Source organism: Sminthopsis crassicaudata, chromosome 2, assembly GCF_048593235.1.
Source record: "Sminthopsis crassicaudata isolate SCR6 chromosome 2, ASM4859323v1, whole genome shotgun sequence".
Lineage (NCBI taxonomy): Eukaryota > Metazoa > Chordata > Mammalia > Dasyuromorphia > Dasyuridae > Sminthopsis > Sminthopsis crassicaudata.
Window position 1 is genome coordinate 577,273,626 of NC_133618.1, and position 6,521 is coordinate 577,280,146.

The window sequence follows — 6,521 nt, forward strand, 5'->3', positions numbered from 1 at the left end:
TGCTTACTGACTGAAAGGGGAAAAAAAAAACCAAAACTATTTACATTTACATGATTATCACTAATAATTATTAATATCTTCTTGGCCACTGAAGTCACACAACTAGCAGAAGTTTGAGACTTGGTGATAGTAATGCTGAAACAACAAAAGGCACTTTGAGCTCACCTTGTCCTTACCACAGCCTTGGGGATGAACAGGCTTTGTGAATGACAGCCAACTTCTCTAAAGTAAAAGTCCTTACATCATTCTGAATAGATTATAAATTGTACTTCCTAAAATTCACAACAAAGGAACAAAAGGAAAGCCTTTTCATTTTAGGGAGCTGGTACTAAAGTACAAGTATATATGACAAGTAAAATATTTTTGTACAAAGTAAAACATGGTGTTAAAATAAGTTGAACCCAAATTTTACTCACTACTACTGGTTTGCAGACCCTTTGTAACCAGATATACATATGTCAATATTAATGATCTCTCATCATACAGACACACTTTTTCTGTACCAATCACTCTCAGAAAAGACAAGGATCCTCTCCACTAAAAAGGAAAAAGATATGCAGGTTTCAAATCTACCATAGGGAGCAAAGAGAAGTATAGATAGGTTCTGGGGGAGGGAGTATTGCTCCAATGGCCAGGAATCTCGCCCAGGTTCAGCAGTTTGACCTGGAAATGAGAAGTGCAGCCTGAGTCCCTTTTTTCTCTTTGGAAATTAGAACTTCTGAACAGAAAAATTCCAGAGCATATGGAACTTGGCCAGACCACCTGCTTCCCTGACAATGGCCACTGGACCACCAACTTGGTTGCCTCAAGGTCAATATAACTTCTTCCCCACAAAAGCCTGAGCATTGACCAAGGGTAGAGGGTTCATTTCTCAGTTCTATAGTGAGAACTTGCAACAGAAACAGTTACTTGAAAGGAAGACAAGAAGTCTGGATACATAAAACAGAAGTCAGACTGCTTATTAAATAGTCAAATAAACTCATATCCCTCTTAGCTCTTAAGAGAAATAAAGATTCCAACCCTCTTTTAGCTTCTGTGTGAGCTTCTATTTTATTTGTTAAGTATAGAGTCACCAAGAATAACCCTTGGCTCAAATCTGTTCTTCAGAAGGCTTGTGGCCAAGTGAATAAGTGGTCTACCTTTTTAAAAATAGGAGGTAGACTGGGTAAGGATATTATAGGAATGCAGAATTCTAGAGTCAACCTCATAATCTCTCAGCATCTCCATCTGCTGGACCACTTGATAACTGGAGAGGCTCCATAATAGGAATGTCCCATAGCTTTCCTAAAGAATTGCTGAAGTCAGATTTTACTTTGTGAAGGTTATTTAATGAATTACAAAATTCCCTACTTTAGTGGTTTGAATGCTTAAAGAGTCATATATGAACTCCCAAATAAACTAGTAATTGATTTTTGAGGCTAAATAGATCAAGGATGCTCTAAAACTCCATTTGCCATTTTTATATTGAATAACTTTTATATATAATCAATTTTTTCAAAGAAACCACAAGTGATTAGTAAAAGTTTCATTCAGAATGGATTTTTAAAAATTTTTCCCTCTCTTTAAATCCAATATTATAAGAACATTTTATTCTTATAAAGAATATATGAGCAAGATATGACTGGGGAAATACATTCATTTCTAACAGGACCAAAAGGAAAAAGATATCAATAAGATAAAAGATTTGTTGTTTTGAGTCATATCTGATTCTTGGCAAAGATTGGTTTTGTAATTTCTTTTTCAGTTCATTTTACAAATGAGCTGAGGAAAACAGAGTTAAGTGATAAATTAAGTTATGCTCAGTGGCACACAGCTAGTAAGTCTGAGGTCAGATTTGCACTCAGAATGATGAGTCTCCCTGACTAAGTCTGTTGGCCTAGCTGTCCACTATGCCACTAGCTGTTCAGAGGAAAACTTAACCATAGATTAAGATTCTAAGAAGGCAAGCCGGCACTGTTGGGATAAGAAATTCTCTATTCATTTTAAAAAATAATGTGCCCTACAGAAATTGGATGGACAAATGAATTTTAAAAGTTTAAGAAAGATATATATGAAAGCTGTAGGAGGAAGCAATTTCAAAGAATTCTGAAAAGTCATTGTGAATGACAGTCATTGAATTAAACATCACTAGTTCACTCCCACTGACACCCCCAATTCTCAGTAGTAGAGCATATAAATAAGAGAGGCTGGAAACAGGCAGATTCTGAAAGTGTTAACACTTCTTTAATTTAACGAAAAAAAAGCAACAGGGAAACAAAGACTTTGAAAAGGAGAACTCTGAAATCATCAAATGGAGGGTGATTTTACAAACCGTATCTTAAGCAGAAGAGTAGAGGAAATGATATGAGCTAACCAGTGCTTAAAAAGAAAATTGGAGCTATAGTAATGAATAAAGAGGAAAAGGGAGATTCGAGAGATCACTTCAAGAACACATTGACAAAAGTGGCTACACCCATGCTGAGGCTGCAGAAGATAAGAGTTCCCAGTCTCAGATTGTGAGTTTGAGAGATGTTGTTAATACAATTAGAGGCAAAGAAAGAGAAGAAATTCACCTCCCTGAACTTGAGTTGACCCCCAAAGTTTAAGATTGGAAGGGGCTGGGAGGAAAGGGGAAAAGAGAAGAGTCTGTCCCTTATAGTAAAGCTGTGCTATAGCTAAACTTGATAACTTTATGTTCCTCATTCATAAGACATAAGACTTAACATAAGATTGTGAACACATTAAGAACTTAATAAAAGTTTGTTTAAATGAAGAAATGATTCCAGATCTCCTGTCTTCATCAATTCCTCCTTCTACCTTCCCCCAAATCTATTATCATTGTGCTAGCACTGGGATATGGATAAGAGAAAGGAATTTGGAAATCATATACAGTTTACATGCACTTAACAATTTTTTAAAGTTTAAAAATTACTCTCAAAGTTCCCCTGTCACATCTCAAATCACTTAACCATTGTCCTTTTCAATATTTTTCAGACATATTAAGTCATGGTGTGAGATCTTAAGGCTCTCCTCTGCCTCTGCTCATTTCAGCAAGGATTGGTTGAAAGGCTAGGATGCTTAGCCTAAAAGATTTAGGGGAGATGTGATTGCTATATTCAAATACTTAATGGACTGTGAGATAGAAGGATTAGGCATGTTCTGCTTGGTGCTTACAGATGAAACTAAGACCACCTGGTAGAAGTTATAGAGAAGATTTGGCTTAGCACATGGAAAAATTTCCTAACAAACAAAGCTATCTACTGTGTGACCCTGGGCAAGTCACTTAACCCCAGCCTCAGAAAAACAAAACAAACAAAAAAAACAAATAAAGCTATCTAAAAATGGAATGCCTACCTTTGAAGGTGGTAAGTTGACTGCAGTTCTTCAGACCAAGGCTGGAAGACCCCTTCTACTGAATACTGTAGGTAATATGCTTTGGATGTGTTGGACTAAATGACCTCTGAAATCTCTTCTTATGATTCACTTTACATTGACTGACTCCTGCATGCAGAATACCATCTTATGTGAAATAAAAAAAAAATCTGAGATTTCATCAGTGTTCTTTCCATGTATTCAGGTCACAATTCCTCTATGCCAGAGACACACTGGCACAATGTGAAGAGGGCTGGGTTTGTATTCAAAAGACCCAGGCCTGAATCCCAGCCCTGCTATTTACTACTTGAATGTAGTAGATATCTCATTTAAATTCTCTAGACTTTAATAGTTTCATGAGCTCCAAACTTCCTTCCAAGGCTATAATTGATAAAGGTTTGTTGATTGATTGATCTTATTTATAAGCAGTAAAATGAAATATTTGTAAGGCAGCTAGGTGGCACAGTAGAGCAGTAGCCCTGGAGCCAGAAAGACCTGAATTCAAATCTGTCATTAGACACTTGACACTAGCTGTGTGACCTTGCAAGTCACAACTCCAATTGCCTTATAAACAAAACAAAACAAAACAGAGAAGAAGGACTTGGAATGAGATTATCCCTTCCATTCCTTAAAATCATATGTACATAAGTGCCAGGAACTTGATATGTATGATGAGCCTTTCTGAATTATCTAGGCTGGCTTTTGGGATCCACACTCAAAATTGTTTCAGTAAGATAGGACCTACCAAAACTTGTATCCCATTAGCAAAGCCTTCGAGATCCCTGGGTCTCCTTTACCCTAGGAGGAAGGATCCCAGCACAACTTTAATAGAGGCATAACAGAAGCAAATAAGTATGACAAATAAGTGTATAAAAAATGCAAACAAAGTGTTAGGGGAGGTCCAAGGGAAGGGAAAGGTCATTATCAAAAAGGAGAAGGATCTGGGAAAGCTTCCTGGAGGAGGAGACATTTGAATTGAACTTTTAAAAATAGGTAGGAATCTAATAGTGAGGTAGGTGGGGAGAGAGAAAGGGCTCTCCAAAGTTCTACAAGTAAGAAGGATAAACTTCATTTCTATAGACTTTTCTTTAATAAGGCAAGACAATAGAAAGCTTCATCACTGAGAACCTACTGAGCTTTAACTCCTAAACTAAGGCAGACTTACCTTTCTGAAGATCTGAGTAATTAGCCGCACTGTGGGGATTTCAAGCACACATGCAGTGGCCATCAGTTTTCCTTTCTGGGCCTCTAAGGAAAGCTTTTTGAGGGGGCCCCCAGACTACAGCCCTAAAGAAATATGCTGACCAGGCACTCAGTGGGGTAACAAGGTGTCATCCAGGGCCAGGCCAATGCTGAGAGAGGCCTTATTATTTGATTCCCACTCTAACCAGCATCTAGAGAATACAAAAAGTAAAAGAACATCTCTGAGGAATTAAAGGCTAATGTTATAAAGCCACTCTGAAGTCTGCAAGTGTACCTTCAAATCCCCTCCCCCACATAGCCTAAAGGAGGGCAACAATTTGAAATTGGTTTGTTAAAGCAAATTGGTTTGTTAAAACCTTGGCAGCTCCCAAACACACACACACACACACACACACACACACACACACACACACACACAAAACTGCAGCAAAAGCCTGAAAGACCATTCAGATAACTCTGGACTTTCATGACAAGTTCCCCTTTAGGGGTCATTCTTTGCATTTTCTCTGCCCTAAATTTACCCCTTCACTTCAAGTCACAGTCATGCAGACTGAGCCTTTCTTTTTTAGTTTGGTTTCCAACCCATTCTTTTGTACATTTCTGGAATTTAAGCCACCTCAGTTACAGGCTACTTATCTGTAACACCATTGCTTTGAGGGATTAAAGCAGGTTTCTTGTAATACACTTAGATCAAGAGTTATCTGAGTTGAGAAGAATATCCTGTTTGAGTTGGTAATGGGGAATCTTTTTATTTTTTTTTTTTTATCTTGAGTTGTTTTGATTTTCCTGAGAGCAGTAATCTTCAGCAAGTGATATTTTTAAAAAGCCCCAAACACACCACAAAACATTCCATGTGATTTTAACTCCTGAATGAGGTTAGGCTGGCTACCTGAGTGATTCTCTCTCTTCTCTTCTTTGGCAGAAAGGATTAGAAACCTCCACAGAACTTGCTCTCCATTAAAGTGGAGTGCTGTTCATTCATTGGCAAGAGGTGAATTGTTTTCAGATTACATAGGAGAGTGTGTGTGTTTCTTTCCCACATCAAAGACTTGGATGGAAGCTGTTCTGGGTATTGCCAGGGATGCAAGAATTGGTGCTAAAGTGATTAGCAAAATTGCTTTCCTGCAAAAGAAGCACAAAACATTACCTAGGGATTAGAGGAGGAGGAGGGCAAGATTAAAGGTGATGTTGAATTTTGGGTGAATATCTTATCCATCTTTTTCAAATCATGCTTCAAGGATTCTGTTTGTAAGACCCCTCCTGAAGGAAAACCGAACAAATCAAAGTTTAAAACCCACTTTCCCTAGTTTTTGTGCTCAGGATTGCTGACTAGAAAAAAAAAAAAAAGTAAGAAAATAACTAGCATGGGCTGTGCAGTCACCCTTAACAAACAAATGCATTTTAAATGTAGCTTGTTACACATGCAAATATATAAAATATATTTTGTTACTAAAAAGATTACTGTTCATCTTCACAGTCCTTACTTTGTCAACCAATAGGGTGAAAAGGCTTCAAGTTTTAAAAACTTTTTGCTGAAGCAGTTTTGAATTTTGTAGTGAATAACAAGTACTCCTTTTAAAAATTTCCCTTCTACTGCCAATTTGCCCAGCATATAAGCAGCACCATAATGCCTACTTTGAATAGTGAAAGAAAGGTATTGGAGTTGAATTATCTACCTTCTCCCAATCCAGAATTGATGTATGTATTTCTAGTTATATCCTCTAAAATAGCCAATCACAGCTCTATCTCAGACTACCTCCTTCACAAACTGAGCTTTAAGACCTTTTTGATCAAGACAACTTGATTATCATCAACTCTTCATTTCCCATAATTGATCCAGGCAGCTCAGGACACAGTTATGCACATGAAATATCCAACTGAAAAGTGTTGTGTACTTTTTTTCATATTCTAATTCCTTCCCCCACTACCAAAAGACCCAAGAGGTAAGGGACTAAACTCAGACTGCT